The 19,318-nt window shown below is 42.5% G+C and overlaps 1 long non-coding RNA gene across 2 annotated transcripts; it reads right to left on the bottom strand.

Annotated features, from left to right (window-relative positions):
• Positions 1–14,871: 14,871 nt before the first annotated feature.
• Positions 14,872–18,814, bottom strand: LOC123127663 (uncharacterized). 2 transcript variants are annotated; one of them, XR_006462737.1, is made up of 3 exons: positions 18,317–18,814; positions 16,238–17,373; positions 14,872–15,379 (listed from the first exon to the last, which is right to left on the bottom strand). It is a non-coding gene; the product is annotated as an uncharacterized lncRNA (long non-coding RNA). The 2 variants fall into 2 exon arrangements; XR_006462736.1 differs by having other exon boundaries at positions 16,238–16,412; positions 18,317–18,802.
• Between the last annotated feature and the right edge of the window lie 504 nt (positions 18,815–19,318).

Genomic DNA, 19,318 nt, shown 5'->3' with positions numbered 1-19,318 from the left:
TCGTAAGGGGCTGATTTGGATCCATATGTTTCACACTATGGTTAGGTTTACCTTAATACTTTTGTTGTAGTTGCGGATGCTTGCAATAGAGGTTAATCATAAGTGGGATGCTTGTCCAAGTAAGGGTAGTACCCAAGCACCGGTCCACCCACATACCAAATTATCAAAGTACCGAACGCGAATCATATGAACGTGATGAAAACTAGCTTGACGATAATGCCCATGTGTCCTCGGGAGCGCTTTTCTCTATATAAGAATCTATCCAGGCTTCTCCTTTGCTAAAAAAAGGATTGGGCCACCTTGCTGCACTTTATTTACTTTTATTACTTGTTGCTCGTTACAAATTATCTTATCACAAAACTATTTGTTACCTATAATTTCGGTGCTTGCAGAGAATACCTTACTGAAAACTGCTTATCATTTCCTTCTGCTCCTCATTGGGTTCGACACTCTTACTTATCGAAAGGACTATGATAGATCCCCTATACTTGTGGGTCATCAAGACTCTTTTCTGGCGCCGTTTCCGGGGAGTGAAGCGCCTTTGGTAGGTGGAATTTGGTAAGGAAAAATTTATATAGTTGCTGAAATTTACTGTCACTTGTTACTATGGAAAGTAATCCCATGAGGGGCTTGTTCGGGGTATCTTCACCCCGACCAGTAGAGCAAAGAGTTGCTCCTCAACCTATTGAACCTACTGAAAATGAAAATGTCTACTTTGAGATTCCTTCGGGTATGATAGAAAAACTGCTAGCTAATCCTTTTGCAGGAGACGGAACAATGCATCCTGATGAGCACCTAATATATGTGGATGAAGTTTGTGGATTATTTAATCTTGCAGGTGTGCCCGAGGATGTTATTAAGAAGAAGTTCTTCCCTTTATCTTTGAAGGGAGATGAATTGACATGGTATAGGCTATGTGATGATATGGGATCATGGAACTACAAACGATTGAAATTGGAATTTCATCAGAAGTTTTATCCTATGCATCTTGTTCATCATGATCGCAATTATATATATATAATTTTTGGCCTCGCGAAGGAGAAAGAATCGCTCAAGCTTGGGGGAGGCTTAAATCAATGTTATATTCATGCCCCAATCATGAGCTTCCAAGAGAAAAAATTATTCAAAATTTATATGCTCGGCTTTCTGATAACAATCGCACCATGCTCGATACTTCTTGTGCTGGCTCTTTTATGATGAAGAATATTGAATTCAAATGGGATTTACTGGAAAGAATTAAATGCAACTCTGAAGATTGAGACCTCGATGAAGGTAAGGAGTCAGGTATGACACCTAAGTTTGATTGTGTTAAATCTTTTATGGATACCGATGTTTTCCATAAATTTAGCACTAAATATGGATTTGACTCTGAAATAGTAGCTTCTTTCCGTGAATCTTTTGCTACTCATGTTGATCTCCCTAGGGAGAAGTGGTTTAAATATCATCCTCCCATAGAAGTAAAAGTAGATGCACCTATTAAGGTTGAAGAAAAGACTATCACTTATAATGATCCTATTGTTCCTACTTCTTATGTTGAGAAACCACCTTTTCCTGTTAGGATAAAAGATCATGCTAAAGCTTCAACTATGGTTCGTAAAAGCAATATTAGAACTTCTATACCTCCTAAGCAAGTTAAAGTTGAACCTAATATTGCTATTGTTAAAGATCTCTTGTCTGATAATATTGATGGGCATGTTATTCATTTCTGTGATGAGACTGCTAGAATTGCTAAACCTTGTGCTAAAGATAAACATAGACCCGTTGTAGGCATGCCTGTTGTTTCTGTTAAAATAGGAGATCATTGTTATCATGGCTTATGTGATATGGGTGCCAGTGCTATACCTCATGACTTATACAAAGAAATTATGCATGATATTAAACCTACTGAGATAGAAGATATGGATGTCACAATTAAACTTGCCAACAGATATACTATTTCACCAATTGGAATTGTTAGAGATGTTGAAGTCTTGTGTGGGAAAACTAAATATCCTACTGATTTTCTTGTTCTTGGTTCCCCACAAGATAGCTTTTCTCCCATTATATTTGGTAGACCCTCCTTGAACACAGTTAATGCTAAGATAGATTACGAAAAGGATGTTGTTACTATTGGTTTAGGTGATATGTCTCATGAATTTCATTTCTCTAAATTTCGTAGACAACACCGTGAAGAGGAATTGCCTAGTAAAGATGAAATTATTGGTCTTGCTTCTATTGCCATGCCTCCTAGTGATTCTTTAGAACAGTATTTGCTAGACCATGAAAATGACATGTTTATGAATGAAAGAAGGGAAATAGATGAAGTATTATTTAAACAGGAACCCATCCTGAAACACAATTTTCCTGTCGAAATCCTAGGGGATCCTCCTCCACCCAAGGGTGATCTAGTGTTTGAGCTCAAACCGTTACCTGATACTCTTAAATATGCTTATGTTGATGAGAAAAAGATATATGTTGTTATTATTAGTGCTAACCTTTCAGAGCATGAAGAAGAGAGATTATTGAAAACTCTGAAGAAGCATCGTGCTACTATTGGATATACTCTCGATGATCTTAAGGGCATTAGTCCCACACTATGTCAACACAAAATAAATTTGGAGCAAGATGCCAAACCAGTTCGTGATCACCAACGACGGCTGAATCCTAAGATGAAAGAAGTGGTAAGAAAGGAAATACTAAAGCTCCTTGAGGTAGGTATAATTTATCCCATTGCTGATAGTCAGTGGGTAAGTCCCTTCCATTATGTCCCTAAAAAGGAAGGTATTATTGTCATTCCTAATGATAAAGATGAATTGATTCCGCAAAGAATTATTATAGGTTATAGGATGGTAATTGATTTCCGCAAATTAAATAAGGCTACTAAAAAATATCATTACCCCTTACCTTTTATTGATCAAATGCTAGAAATATTATCCAAACATACACATTTTTGCTTTCTAGATGGTTATTCTGGTTTCTCTCGATGATCTTAAGGACATGGCATCTAAGACCACTTTTACTTGCCCGTTCGGTACTTTTTCTTATAGACATATGCCTTTTGGTTTATGTAATGCACTCCAAAGATGCATGATGGCTATATTCTATGAATTTTGTGAAAAGATTTGTGAGGTTTTCATGGACGATTTCTCCGTCTATGGATCCTCTTTTGATGATTGCTTAAGAAACCTTGATCGAGTTTTGCAGAGATGTGAAGAAACTAACCTTGTCTTGAATTGGGAGAAGTGCCACTTTATGGTTAATGAAGGTATTGTCTTGGGGCATAAAGTTTTTGAAAGAGGTATTGAAGTTGATAAAGCTAAGGTTGATGCTATTGAAAAGATGCCATGTCCCAAGGACATCAAAGGTATAAGAAGTTTCCTTGGTCACACCGGTTTTTATAGGAGGTTCATTAAGGACTTCTCAAAAAATTCTCGGCCTCTGACTAATTTATTACAAAAAGATATACCATTTTGTTTTTGATGATGATTGTGTAGAAGCATTTTAAATACTTAAGAAAGCATTGATCTCCGCACCTATTGTTCAGCCACCTGATTGGAATTTACCCTTTGAAATTATGTGTGATGCTAGTGATTATGCTGTAGGTGTTATTCTAGGGCAAAGAGTTGATAAGAAATTAAATGTTATTCAATATGCTAGTAAAACTATAGACAATGCTCAGAGAAATTATGCTACTACTGAAAAAGAATTTTTGGCAGTTGTATTCGCTTGTGATAAGTTCAGACCTTATATTGTTGATTCTGAAGTAACTATTCACATGGATCATGCTGCTATTAAATATCTTATGGAAAAGAAAGATGCTAAACCTAGACTTATTAGATGGGTTCGCTTGCTACAAGAATTTGATTTACATATTATTGACAGAAAGGGACCTGAGAACCCCGTTGCAGACAACTTGTCTAGGCTAGAGAATGTTCTTGCTGACCCACTACCTATTGATGATAGCTTTCTTGATGAACAGTTAAATGTCATAAATGCTTCTCGTACTGCTCCATGGTATGCTGATTATGCTAATTATATTGTTGCTAAATTTATACCACCTAGTTTCACATACCAGCAAAAGAAAAAGTTTTTCTATGATTTGAGACATTACTTTTGGGATGACCCACATATTTATAAAGAAGGAGTAGATGGTGTTATTAGACGTTGTGTACCTGAGCATGAACAGGAATAGATCCTATGCAAGTGTCACTCCGAAGCTTATGGAGGACACCACGCTAGAGATAGAACTGCACATAAGGTATTGCAATCCAGTTTTTATTGGCCTACTCTCTTCAAGGATGCCCGTAAGTTTGTTGTATCTTGTGATGAATGTCAAAGAATTGGTAATATTAGTAGACGTCAAGAAATGCCTATGAATTATTCACTTGTTATTGAATCATTTGATGTTTGGGGCTTTGATTATATGGGATCTTTTCCTGCCTCTAATGGATACACACATATTTTAGTTGTTGTTGATTACGTTACTAATTGGGTAGAAGCTATTCCAACTAGTAGTGTTGGTCATAACACCTCTATTAAGATGCTTAAAGAAGTTATTTTTCCAAGGTTTGGAGTCCCTAGATATTTAATGACTGATGGTGGTTCACATTTTATTCATGGTGCTTTCCGTAAAATGCTTGCTAAATATGATGTTAATCATAGAATTGCATCTCCTTATCACCCACAGTCTAGTGGTCAAGTAGAACTGAGCAACAGAGAACTCAAATTAATTTTGCAAACTACTATTAATAGATCTAGAAAGAATTGGTCCAAGAAACTTGATGATTAATTATGGGCCTATAGAACTTCATATAAAAATCCTATGGGTACATTTCCGTATAAAATGGTTTATGGAAAAGCATGTCACTTACCTCTCGAACTAGAACATAAGGCTTATTGGGCTATTAAAGAGCTCAATTATGATTTCAAACTTGCCGGTGAGAAGAGGTTATTTGACATTAGCTCACTTGATGAATGGAGAATGCAAGCCTATGAGAATGCCAAATTATTTAAAGAAAAAGTTAAAAGATGGCATGACAAAAGAATAAAAAAGCGTGAGTTTAATGTAGGTGATTATGTATTGCTATACAACTCTCATTTAACATTTTTTTACAGGAAAACTTCTCTCTAAATGGGAAGGTCCTTACGTTATCGAGGAGGTCTATCGTTCCGGTGCCATAAAAATCAACAACTTTGAAGGCACAAATCCGAAGGTGGTGAACGGTCAAAGAATTAAACATTATATCTCAAGTAATCCTATAAATGTTGAAACCAATGTTATTGAAACTGTAACCCCAGAGGAATACATAAGGGACACTTTCCGGAATGTTTCAGACTCTGAAAAGGAATAGGCATGTGGTACGGTAAGTAAACCGACTCCAAAAGAGTTCTAATGGCAATTTTCTTCCGTTTTGGAATATTTAGAAAATGGAAAAATAAGAAGCAGTCTGGGAAGGACACGAGGGCTCCACGAGGGTGGAGGGCGCGCCTTACCCCTGGGCGCGCCCCCTACCTCGTGGGCACCTCGTGTGCTCTCCGGACTCTGTTTTCTTGCATGTTACGTATTTTGGTTGGTGAAAATTCATTATATAATCTCCCGGAGGTTTTGACTCCCATATCACGCAAATATCTCTCGTCTTTGTTTCGAGCTGTTTTTCTGACAGATCTAGGTCGTCATGTCGTCTCCAAGTACCCCCAAGGACAAGTTTTTCGAGAAGGTCATCAACCCTTACCTCGCGGAAGTGCTCCAACACCCTCAAACCATTGAGATGCGTGAGGGGGTGCTACACATCCGTGATGCTGAGGGACCAAGGAGGACCGGAAGCATGGAGACAAGGCTCGAGGCAATGGAGCAACAAGTTCTCAAGTGCCAGGAGATGGTGGAACATGGACTCGACACCAACCATATGATGATCGCGGAGTTGACCAACAACCACAAGCTGGATGCCAAGAACATTGGGGAGACCATCTTCAAGCTTCATGAGAAGATCGAGCACCTCCAAGCCCAAATCTATGACCTGCAAAAACAAAATTGTGAGTATGAATATAGATTCAAAAGGATGAGTTTGGCTGCAGATTTGAGGGTCCAGGAGACTCGATCATCCTTCTATGATGGCGAGCCTATGCCTTGGAAGAAGGACGACAAGCCTACATCATCAACAACTCCACCCTCTCTACCAACAAAGAAGAATTGAGTATCTGGTATGGGCACTCCCCTTGGCAACTGCCTAGCTTGGGGGAGTGCCCCGGTATCGTATCACCATTACTTTCATCTTTACCGCTTTTCTTAGTTCGATCCTTTTGATAAAATTTTGATCTAGTAGAATAAAAATTCTTAGTATGATCTACTCCCTCCGTTCCTAAATACTTGTCTTTCTAGGCATTTCAACAAATGACTACATACGAAGTAAAATGGGTGAATCTACACTCTAAAGTATGTCTACATACATCCGTATGTAGTAGTCATTTGAAATGTCTAGAAAGACAAATATTTAGGAACGGAGGGAGTAGTTGTGAGTTTTGCTTTATGATCGTTCTATGTAATGGAGTCCGTGAGCTATATATAATAAAGATTAGTGTTGAGTCAAGGGCTTGATTATTTTGCCATGATCTTGAGTGAATAAAATAAAAGATAAAGAATAAAAAGAAATAAAAGAGATCATATGGATCTTATGGAGTAATGAGCTCACATAGAAAGAGTATGATGATTAAAAGTTGTTGAGAGTTGACAAACCTAGTTTTGGTCATCATTGCAATTAATAAGAAGTAATAAAGAAAGAGAGGTCTTCACATATAAATACACTATCTTGGATATCTTTTATGATTGTGAGCACTCATTAAAATATGACATGCTAAAGGGTTGACGCTGGACAAGGAAGACAATGTAATGGGTTATGTTTTCTTACATCTGAGATAAATTATATTGTCATGGATCATCGAACATGATTGAGCTTGCCTTTCTCCCTCATGCTAGCCAAATTCCTTGCACCAAGTAGAGATACTACTTGTGGTTCCAAACAACCTTAAACCAGTTTTGCCATGAGAGTCCACAATACCTACATATGGATTGAGTAAGATCCCTCAAGTAAGTTTTCATCGTTGCAAGCAATAAAAATTACCCTCTAAATATGTATGACTTATTAGTGTGGGAGAAAATAAGCTTTATACGATCGTGTGATATGGAAGAAATAAAAGCGACAGACTGCATAATAATGGTCCATATCACAAGTGGCAATATAAAGTGACGTTCTTTCGCATTAAGATTTTGTGCATCCAACCATAAAAGCACATGACAACCTCTGCTTCCCTCTCCGAAGGGCCTATCTTTTACTTTTATCTCCTACCTTGCATAAGAGTCATGGTGATCTTCACCCTTCCTTTTTACATTTTATCTTTTGGCAAGCACAACATGTTGGAAAGATCCTGGTATATATGGCTAATTAGATGTGAGTTTTCATGAACTATTATTGTCGACATTACCCTTGAGGTAAAACGTTGCGAGGCAAAACTATAAGCCCCTATCTTTCTCTATGTCCGATTAAAACTCCATACCCATAAGTATTGAGTGAGTGTTAGAAATTGTGAAAGACTATATGATAGTTGAGTATGTGGACTTGCTGAAAAGCTCTTATATTGACTCTTTCCTATGTTATGATAAATTGCAATTGCTCCAATTACTGAGATTATAGTTTGTTAGTTTTCAATGAAGTTTATGATTCATACTTCAAATTCTGATTGAATTGTTACTCTAGCATAAGAGATCATATGACAAGAATTATATAAGTTGTTGTTCTAAGAATGATCATGATGCCCTCATGTCCGTATTTTATTTTTATCGACACCTCTATCTCTAAAGATGTGGACATATTTTTCGATTTCGGCTTTCGCTTGAGGACAAGAGAGGTCTAAGCTTGGGGGAGTTGATACGTCCATTTTGCATCATGCTTTTATATTGATATTTATTGCATTATGGGCTATTATTACACATTATGTCATAATACTTATGCCAATTCTCTCTTATTTTACAAGGTTTACATAAAGAGGGAGAATGCCGGCAGCTGGGATTCTGGGCTAGAAAAGGAGCAAATATTAGAGACCTATTCTGCACAGCTCTAAAAGTCCTGAAACTTCACGAAAGTCATTTTCAAAATATATAAAAAATACGGAGCGCAAGAAGTTCCGGAGGAGGCCACACCCTGCCCAGGAGGGTGGGGCGCGCCCTACCCCCTGGGCACGCCCCCTACCATGTGGGCCCCCTGGTGGCCCTCCGATGCCCATCTCTCTGATATATGGAGTCTTTCGATGAGAAAAAAATCATAAGAAAGCTTTCGGGATGAGACTCCGCCGCCACGAGGCGGAACCAATCTAGGGCTCTGGCGGAGCTGTTCTGTCGGGGAAACTTCCCTCCGGGAGGGGGAAATCATCGCCATCGTCATTACCAATGATCCTCTCATCGGGAGGGGGTCAATCTCCATCAACATCTTCAACAGCACCATCTCCTCTCAAAACCTAGTTCATCTCTTGTATCCAATTCTTGTCTCTAAGTCTGGGATTGGTACCTGTGGGTTGCTAGTAGTGTTAATTACTCCTTGTAGTTGATGCTAGTTGATTTATTTGGTGGAAGATCATATGTTCAGATCCTATATGCATATTAATACCCCTCTGATTATGAACATGAATATGCTTTGTGAGTAGTTACGTTTGTTCCTGGGGACATGGGAGACGTCTTGCTATTAGTAGTCATGTGAATTTGGTATTCGTTCGATATTTTGATGAGATGTATGTTGTCTCTCCTCTAGTGGTGTTATGTGAACGTCGGCTACATGACACTTCACCATTATTTGGGCAAAGAGGAAGGCATTGGGAAGTAATAAGTAGATGATGGGTTGCTAGAGTGATAGAAGCTTAAACCCTAGTTTATGCATTGCTTCGTAAGGGGCTGATTTGGATGCATATGTTTCATGCTATGGTTAGGTTTACCTTAATACTTTTGTTGTAGTTGCGGATGCTTGCAATAGAGGTTAATCATAAGTGGGATGCTTGTCCAAGTAAGGGCAATACCCAAGCACCGGTCCACCCACATACCAAATTATCAAAGTACCGAACGCGAATCATATGAACATGATGAAAACTAGCTTGACGATAATGCCCATGTGTCCTCGGGAGCACTTCTCTCTATATAAGAATTTGTCCAGGCTTCTCCTTTGCTACAAAAAGGATTGGGCCACCTTGCTGCACTTTATTTAATTTTATTACTTGTTGCTTGTTCCAAATTATTTTATCACAAAACTATCTGTTACCTATAATTTCAGTGCTTGCAGAGAATACCTTGCCGAAAACCGCTTATCATTTCCTTCTGCTCCTCGTTGGGTTCGACACTCTTACTTATCGAAAGGACTACGATAGATCCCCTATACTTGTGGGTCATCCTTGGACGGTATAGAGGAGGAAGTTTTTGAGTCCTAAGTGACTATGTACTTTCCTTCCAGCTGGATAATAAAAACAATTGTCACGGCCGACCTTTTCGCTTCGACCTCTAGACCTGAAGGTGTGGAGGGTTTCCGAATACCCTAACGATAGAATATATCGGGGCATGCATGGGAACCAGGCGTAGGGGTTATAGTTGCTTGAACAAACAAAGTGTATTCGGCTAGTTATGTTATATTAGATTATGTAAGAAACATCTTCCAGAGAGAATAGTTCCGTTAAGGGTTCCTTTCCCCGCGTGAGCATGCATTTGATGTGGATGTCCGAACTGTGCTTGAGAAAATCGCAGAGTAAGTAACTTCTGGGGTTTCATAATGGAATGAATGCGGGGACATCTTTAATTTGCTGACCGAATATTCCCTTAAGAACGATAGCTTTCGGCTTCACCCAGTCTGAGGTACACATCCGGATGACCCGGCAGTAACAATCGCAGAGGTGCTCCCTTTATGCCCAAGCCGAACTAACGGGAACGTAGGGCATAAGCACAGGAGCCAGGCAATCCAACTTGGCCAAAACTTAAGTCATATCGATGCATATAATGGCGAAGAAAAGGTACGTATGGAAAAACACATGTGTGGTGAGCTTGATGCTCAAAGGATAATAGCAAGCTTCTGTACGAGAAGCCCCCAGGTATAATGAACGTACATATGCAGAGATGTACGCATCCGGTAAGGATGGTCTGGCCATACTGAAACCGTAAGTCTAAAGAGAAAAATATAAGAAAAAAAAATAAAAAACGAAAAGATAGAAAAAGTAATGTTAATAACAGGAGGGAGGAGACTGAGGGAGTCCTGGATTAGGGGGTCTCCGGACAGCCAGAATATCTCCATTGGCTGGACTGTTAGACTATGAAGATACAAGATTGAAGACTTCGTCTCGTGTCCGGATGGGACTCTACTTGGCGTGGAAGGCAAGCTAGGCAATACGGATATGGATATCTCCTCCTTTGTAACCGACCTTGTGTAACCCTAACCCTCTCCGGTGTCTATATAAACCGAAGGGTTTTAGTTCGTAGGACAACAACCATAACATACAATCATACCATATGCTAGCTTCTATGGTTTAGCCTCTCTGATCTCATGGTAGATCTAATCTTGTACTACCCATATCATCAATATTAATCAAGCAGGACGTAGGGTTTTACCTCCATCAAGAGGGCCCGAACCTGGGTAAAACATCGTGTCCCTTGCCTCCTATTACCATCCGGCCTAGACGCACAGTTCGGGACCCCCTACCCGAGATCCGCCGGTTTTGACACCGACATTGGTGCTTTCATTGAGAGTTCCTCTGTGTCATCGCCGTTAGGCTTGATGGCTCCTATTATCATCGATAGCGATGTGGTCCAGGGTGAGACTTTTCTCCTCGGACAGATCTTCGTATTTGGCGGCTTTGCATTGCGGGCTAATTCGCTTGGCCATTTGGAGCAGATTGAAAACTACGCCCCTGGCCATCAGGTCAGATTGGGAAGTTTGAACTACACGGCCGACATCCACGGAGACTTGATCTTCGACGGATTCGAGCCGCAACCGGGCGCACTGCACTGTCGCGATGGGTATGACCTACCTCTGCCGCCGAACAATACCCTAGAAGCTGCGCCCGCATCAGCTCCGACCCTCAGCTTGGAGCCAACTACGCCAGTTGAGGACGGATGGTTAGACACCGCCTCAGGGGCTGCAGTCTCAACGGCGATCGAGTCGAACACCAGCCTAAACCTCTGCGTAGCCCGTGACTCCAAGGTGCCGGACTCTTTTCCGGACTCCGAACCATCCGCGCCCCTGCCAACCGAATCTGATCGGGCGCCTATCATGGGATTCACCGCCGCAGATATCTTTCAACACTCGCCCTTCGGCGACATTCTGAATTCACTAAGGTCTCTCTCTTTGTCAGGAGGGCCCTGGCCAGATTATGGCCAACAGGATTGGGATGCGGACAACGAAGAAATTCGAAGCCCACCCACCACCCACTTCGTAGCCACTGTCGATGATTTAACCGACATGCTCGACTTCGACTCCGAAGACATCGACGGTATGGACGACGATGTTGTAGACAAACATGAACCAGCACCTATAGGGCACTGGAAAGCCACCTCGTCATACGACATATACATGGTGGATACACCCAAAGAAGGCAATAGCGACGGGATAGTGGAGGATGACCCCTCCAAGAAGCAACCCAAACGCCGACGTCAGCGGCGCCGTTCTAAGTCCCGCCAAAGCAAAAGTGGTGATACCGGCACAGGAGATAATAACACTCCGGATGGTGCCGAAGAAAACAACAAACCCCTCCAGCAAGATTTAGAGCAGGAGGATGAAGGAGCCAGCTCTCCTGAGAGAGCGGCAGACGGAGAGGAGGAGGATGACAATTACATCCCCCCTCCGAAGACGAGGCAAGCCTCGGCGATGATGAATTCGCCGTCCCAGAGGATCCCGTCGAACAAGAGCGCTTCAAGCGCCGGCTCATGGCCACGGAAAATAGCCTGAAGAAAAAGCAGCAGCAGCTTCAAGCTGATCAAGATCTGCTAGCTGAAAAATGGACTGAAGTCCTCGCGGCCGAGGAATATAAACTCGAGCGCCCCTCCAAGAGTTACCCAAGGCGCAGGTTACTACCCCAACTGGAGGAAGAAGCGTATGATATGGCTGATCAGCCACCTCGTGGCCGCGATAGAGAGGCATTCCAGCCAAAAGCTCAGCCTCCACCCCAACGCCATTCAAATAAAAAGGCATGGGGAGATACGCCAGACCTGCGAGACATATTGGAAGACAAGGCAAAGCATTCAAGATCGATCTACGGATCACGAGGGCGCACCACTCTACGAGACGACAAACGTCACGCCGGATACAGTAATAGCAAATCCGGTCGGGCCGAACACAGTAGGCAAGACCCATTCGAGCTGCGTCCAGATATAGCCCAATACAGAGGCGCCGCACACCCCTTATGCTTCATAGACAAAGTAATGGAACATCAATTCCCAGAAGGTTTCAAAACTGTAAATATTGAATCATATGACGGCACAACAAATCCCGCAGTATGGATTGAGGAGTTCCTCCTCCACATCCACATGGCCCGCGGCGATGACTTACACGCCATCAAATACCTCCCACTAAAGCTCAAAGGACCAGCGCGGCATTGGCTTAACAGCTTGCCAGCAGACTCCATTAGCTGTTGGAAAGATCTGGAAGCCGCATTCCTCGACAACTTTCAGCGCACTTATGTGCGACCATAAGACGCCGATGACTTGAGCCACATAATTCAGCAGCCAGAAGAATCAGCTAGGCAATTCTGAACTCGGTTCCTTACAAAGAAAAATCAAATCATCGACTGTCCGGATGCGGAGGCCTTAGTGGCTTTCAAGCATAATATCTGAGACAAGTGGCTAGCCCGGCACCTTGGTCAGGAAAAGCTGAAATCTATGGCAGCTCTCACGACGCTCATGACCCGCTTTTGTGTGGGAGAAGACAGCTGGCTTGCTCGCAGTAATAACATATCAAAGAACCATGGTACCTCAGATACCAAGGACGGCAATAGTAGGTCACGTCACAACAAGCATAAGCGCCGCATTAACAGCGAAAATACTGAAGATACGGCAGTCAATGCCGGATTCAAAGGCTCTAAACCCGGTCAGCGGAAAAAGCAATTGAAACAAAGTACGCCGGGTCCGTCCAGCTTGCACCGTATACTCGATCGCTCGTGTCAAATACACGGCACCCTAGACAAGCCAGCCAATCACACCAACAGGGATTGTTGGGTGCTCAAGCAGGCCGGCAAGTTAATTACCGAAAACAAGGACAAGGGGCCGCATAGCAATGACGAGGAGGAGCCCCGGCAGCCGCACACTGGAGGACAGAAGTGGTTTCCCCTGCAAGTGAGGACGGTGAACATGATATACACAACCCACATCCCCAAGAGGGAGCGGAAGTGTGCTCTCAGGGACGTATATGTGTTGGAGCCAGTCGCCCCAAAGTTCAACCCTTGGTCCTCCTGTCCGATCACCTTCGATTGCAGGGACCACCCTACTAGTATCCGTCATGGCGGATTTGCCGCACTGGTCCTAGACCCAATCATTGACGGATTTCACCTCACTCGAGTCCTTATGGACGGCGGCAGAAGCCCAAACCTGCTTTATCAGGACATAGTGCGCAAAATGGGTATAGACTCCTCAAGGATCAAACCCACAAAAACGACCTTTAAGAGCGTCATTCCAGGTGTAGAGGCCAATTGCACAGGCTCAATTACACTGGAAGTGGTCTTCGGATCCCCAGATAACTTCCGAAGCGAAGAGTTAATCTTCGATATAGTTTCGTTCTGCAGTGGTTATCACGCGCTGCTCGGGCGAACCGCATTCGCTAGATTCAATGCGGTACCGCATTATGCATACCTCAGGCTCAAGATGCCAGAACCTCGCGGAGTTATTACAATCAATGGAAACAGAGAGCGCTCTCTCCGAATAGAGGAGCACACCGCGGCCCTCGCAGCAGAAGCGCAAAGCAGCCTCTCAAGGCAATCAACCAGTTCGGCGCTTCAAAACCCGGACACCTTCAAGCGCGCTCGGGGCAATCAGCAAATAGACCGCCTGGCGCGATCTGAGCTCGCGTAGCAATACGGCGGCCACCCCAATCCCAGCCCAGCGGTGATGCTCGTGCCGCGCGTACATAATTACGCATTAAAAATACCATGGGCACAGGTGGGGAGGGGGCACAACTACGGCACGCCCCAAAACGCGGCCTAAATCGCACTAGGGGCTTCCCGTTAGGTTACATTTCTTTTTCTTTCAGGACCTTAATCTCTGAAAACACTGTCCGGCAGCACTATTGCCGAACACATGATGCAGCAACCAAGGAGGCAGATAGCTACGTTATACCACGGAATTCCCAGGTTGATCACAGTAATGAGTGAAATATTCAATTTAATATCAGTCCTCAGCTTGCCCTTGGAAGGGACATAGTCCTACTCTTTTCTTATCGCACTATCTGTATCACTCTGCTTTAACACAATTTTTAATAAACAATGCATGGCATTACGACTATTATTGCATTTTTGTGTTCATTAACACTACACCACAACACGAATGCAATGGCATGTAATCTGCCGGGAGAATGCCCTTAAAGAGGGCAGGCAAACTGCCAGGACAAAGTTTCTCCCGGCAGATAGAACTGCCACAAGAACGACTGCCGGGAAATAGATCTCCCAGCAGATACAGATCTCCCGGCAGTACCACTGCCAGGAAGCGATGTTTTCCCAGCAGATAGAAGTATATGCCAGTAAGCTAATTGCCGGCAGTTACAATAGTGCCCCGGCAGATAGTCTGCCCTTGACTTTTACTTACCCCGGTAGTTTTCCTAATCCTGGTAGCATACGGTAGCATATGTAGTTCTTTTTATTTCTATTCATACAGGAATTGACTCAATATTCAGTACCGGATCTCAAACACATAATGACTCAAAACATCAGTATTTCAACATTCAAAGATCCATTTGGTAGCATCCAACTACATCGGTAAACAGAATTTACATAAGACAATAAGATTTCTTTTGTTCAAAACTAAGATAAACAAATGGTTTGAGCTTGACGCACAGCTACAGCCATGTTCAGGAAGACAAATTGCTCGTTCGCAGCCGTTTGTTGGATGGCTTTATTAGATGTCTTGTGAATAACTGACTCGCCACCATCCTGTGAAACTGCATCCTTCAAAGAGGGCCACATGTCTCTCGCAGAAGAGTCACCAAACTTGCAATGTTTTGAAGATCACAGCTTAACCTCGCCCCACATGATTCTGTTGTTGCTATGAATACAAGAAACATCATGTGGGCATCCTAGTTGACTGGTCCAACTACTATCATGTAGTAGAAGTTCTGTAGCATTCTAACAATCTCCTCCTCGTGACAAAACTTACAAGCTTGAGACAAAACTTGTTGAACTGCATAGAAAACAAAATCAAGTTTAAAATTTTCGAAGTACAAACTAGCAGCATCTATGAACTAACAAAAAATTAACATCAAACCAGGAAAAGATTAACAAATTGAATACAGGACAAAGCAAAAGATATGACAGGTGTACCTTTTGTAGAATATATTTCAGACTCTCAGTGTGTGTATATATCTATAGCAATATTACTACCGATGATTATAAATGACACACTTTGACACTTCCAAGTACAATTCTGGATATGTAGTAAATACTAAGCAGTAAAATGCAAGGTCAAATAATTTGTACACATGAGATGCTTCCTTTTTCCCCAAAACTGCATGGCAAGCATAGCATGTTTATACTTAGGAACTAACTCGGGTAAGACAGTAAATAGTAGTGTTTATCTATGAGATGCAGTTTAGCGGTTCATTTCTCTAATTACCCAGAAATAAGTTTTCAAGCCATCATCATAACAATCTGCAAGATACTACACTTATCTATAGAGTATAACGCCCGACAAAGTGAGTACACGTAGCATTTTTTTCAGAGGGAGTAAAAGTAGCATTGCTTTGATTCTAAGTAATCATTGACAACTTTCAAAATCCAAAAGGCACAACTTACAGAAATAAAGAAGTAAAATGTATGAGTTGCTAGAGTTTAGCACCTTCATTCCAATATGCAAGTACAGCCGATGAAAAATTCAGAAGTACATGTAAACTGGTATAGCATTGATTAAACAAACTACACCAGATCCTTCTAGCACGTGGGTCAAACAATTGATATGCGTCCAAATTCTGGATCACACATTAGCACAAAATCTCGCGAAAGATAAAAAAAATCTGGATTATCTACTAGATCCATATGGTACCTCGTTTCAGTGATGGAACTACCAACACAGGTTTGCTGATCTGACTACTCAATACTGTCGGCATCTTTTGGTTCCTAGTTGCTCACCCCGTGTCGCTCGCATAGGCAACACCAGTGCGCACAACCCTAGCCACCGCAGGACCTCGGCATCTTTCTCTTTTTCTTTGGTAGCTTGCCTGCGTTCAATCCATTGAATACACACTATTAGAAGAGCCTTGATCTCTGTCTGCTCTCGGCTTAGTACCAGAATCATGCAACTTCAGTCCATAGATAAGCCATTGTTTAGTTTTTGTATGTTGTGCATTTAGCGAACAAGAAACTGGATGCTCACTGGATTGTGCGCTCAGTTTTTTGAAAGACCAGTCATTACGAACCAAACTTGAAAACTATGAACCAGTTATAATGAAAAGGGCAACACCGATACAAACAACAGGCTGCACTGTTTCAGTCTGATACAAATTCAGATAATTTTACAGTGTACGCTTAGTTTCTTTCAAGCTGTACCAATTTAGATGCATATAAGGATTATTTACTGAAAGGATTTAGGTCAAATATAAAGGGCTTTCTGCAGAATGGCCTGAACAAGAACTTGTCATAAAGCAAACAATGAGTCTAGCATCATCTAAGCAGAGTATGGGCAACAATGTCATCTATAATCCAATAAAGTATTCGAAATGTACCATTTGGTAAAAAAATCATTGGAGAGGCACATAGATTTCTCGTTGTACACAAAATTGTCTACATGCTCTACATTTTGGCAAAGAACGTATTCCAATGCAGTACTTATCACAAGAACTCGCATAAAAATAGTTTAGCATGCACTGAATTAATCAAGTGAACATGAAGAGAATTAAGATATCGAGGTTAGCCGCAAAATTTCAACACCATAGCAGGGCCCATTACACGATTACTAGGGATGAATGATAGAAATAGCAAAGAAATCTCATCGTCGGTTGAGAAGGAGAGGAGGCAGGGCTGATCAGGCGGTGAAGCAGAGGACGTAGGCGGTGCTGCTTGGGCGAAGAATTAGAAGTTAGGCAACGCAGTTTTGGGCGAGGATGTAGACGAGGTGCTACCCAGGGCAGACGACGTAGTCAAAGCAGCACTGCTTGGTGGAGAGGATGAGGAGGAGGCACGCTTCTCAAAGGAGACAAAGACCAATTACATAATTTAACATACAAATTGAGGGACCAAATCAATGGTACAACCATGATAAATGAAAGAATTTAAGCAACATGGATCCTCGGATAATCACATTCATATCCTGAAGCTATACGTGCACCGGGCGTGAGTGGGCATGGCACATTAGTTCTTGTTCACATCACATCTAAGCAGTAATACTAATAGCTAAACTATGGAAGAAATCAAGAAATTAGAATAGAGGGCTTAGAACTCTGCACATGATACAGTATCATCCAAGCTATATGCCACATTTTGAGATACCCAAACAATTGGCCTAGAACTGTAAACTGTTCACAAATCTTCTCGAAATAAAACTCACAGTCGTTACAATTTTCTGTAGTGACTTCCAGAGCACAACCAGTGCAGTACATATCCAAACAAAAAGTTTGCCCAATGTATGACCGAGATAGGAAGTGTAACTATGGCCTAGCTAGCTTACAAAATCTGCATTCATGTTATTAAAGGTACTAGCCACTTGTAATTTATTGACTATGGAAAATAAAATTTAGAGGCAGAGCGTGCCACTTTGCTTTTCTTGATCTAGCTTTAACTGAAAAGGCTGTAGCTTGTAATAACACTGACTTGCTCATAAAAGTACAGAGCAATCTGCATCACATAAATCCTAAGATGCAAGTGACAGACTGAATGCTGAAACGCCTACACATGTGGTTATGATCTACTTTCAGTACCTCACTTTCTATCCGATGATTCAATTAAACCTCATTCATATTGGAGTCTACTATCTTCGCCTTATTTCTTTAAACTCTATTGTAAGTAGTTTTTATCTAATGATTCAAGAAATTATCAAAAACTATAGCCCTTGTTCTGTCCACAGATCACACATCACAGAATACACACCTGAGACTAATAAAACTCATAGGACAAAGAGAAATCTCACGGGTTGGGGTGAGGAAGTAGAGGAGACCGGGATGTAGTCGACGCGGCACTGCTCGTGTGAAAGAACGCAGAAGCGGCATCTGCTCGGGGGAGAGGATGTAGTCGGCGCTCTTGGGGGAGAGGACGAAGACGTGGCGGGACGGAGCTTCTGGAAACAGCGACGCTGCCCGTGCCAGGAGCTCCTGGAAGCAGCGACGCTTCTCGGGCTGGATCTCCTGGAAGCGACGGCGCTGCTCGATGGAGGATCTCCAGGGAGCGGCGGGGCTGGTGGCGAATGGTCGTCGGGGCGGCGGAGGGTGCTCGGGGGAGTGGTCTGGGAGGGATGGCACTAGGGCGGCGTGGTCAGGGAGGGAGGTGGCACTCAGGTGTGGCGGAGGGTAGGCGGTCGGCAGCTGCGGAGGGTAGGCGGCGGCGGGGGGGAAGGGTGCTCGAGGAGGAGGCTAGGTCAGGCGGCTGATTTGGGGATTTTGGTGTGAGTCAAAGACTGGGGATTTTTGTTTAGTATATTTGGAGCGTAAACTTTTGCCCCTCGCGCGCTCTCCCACGTTAGTATTGATAGTTTTTGTTTGGCCCTACATCTAGTCCCCTGCAGTTAATATGTCATTGTTTAGTTGTGATGACAGATATTATGCCCTTAAAAGTGGGCATTGTTGCCCGCAGTGTGCATGCCCTTATTGTCTTACTTCTGCCGGCAGTTTATACATCGTTGGGTACTTCTACCGGCCGTTAATAGATTCCCGGCAGATAATTTTCCCTTATGATGCTATTTCTCCCGGCAGTTAATTGCCCCAAATCAAAGGTTGTAGTGTAGTGTAATGACGCCTTGCAACCGTACACTCTGGTACGGCTAATACACCAGGGGCTTATGTACCCCACAATGCGGTGTGAAAAGTCCGAACACTTTCACAAGTGCGGCACCCCGAACTTATAGCATTATATGCATCATCTTCGAATCATGTCTTTGGTCAAATGTTGGGTTTGCCCGGCTCCTATGTTTTGGTAC

The sequence above is a fragment of the Triticum aestivum genome, chromosome 6A (assembly GCF_018294505.1).
Source record: "Triticum aestivum cultivar Chinese Spring chromosome 6A, IWGSC CS RefSeq v2.1, whole genome shotgun sequence".
NCBI classification, from domain to species: domain Eukaryota; kingdom Viridiplantae; phylum Streptophyta; class Magnoliopsida; order Poales; family Poaceae; genus Triticum; species Triticum aestivum.
This window is presented reverse-complemented; position numbering and strand designations above follow the sequence as displayed.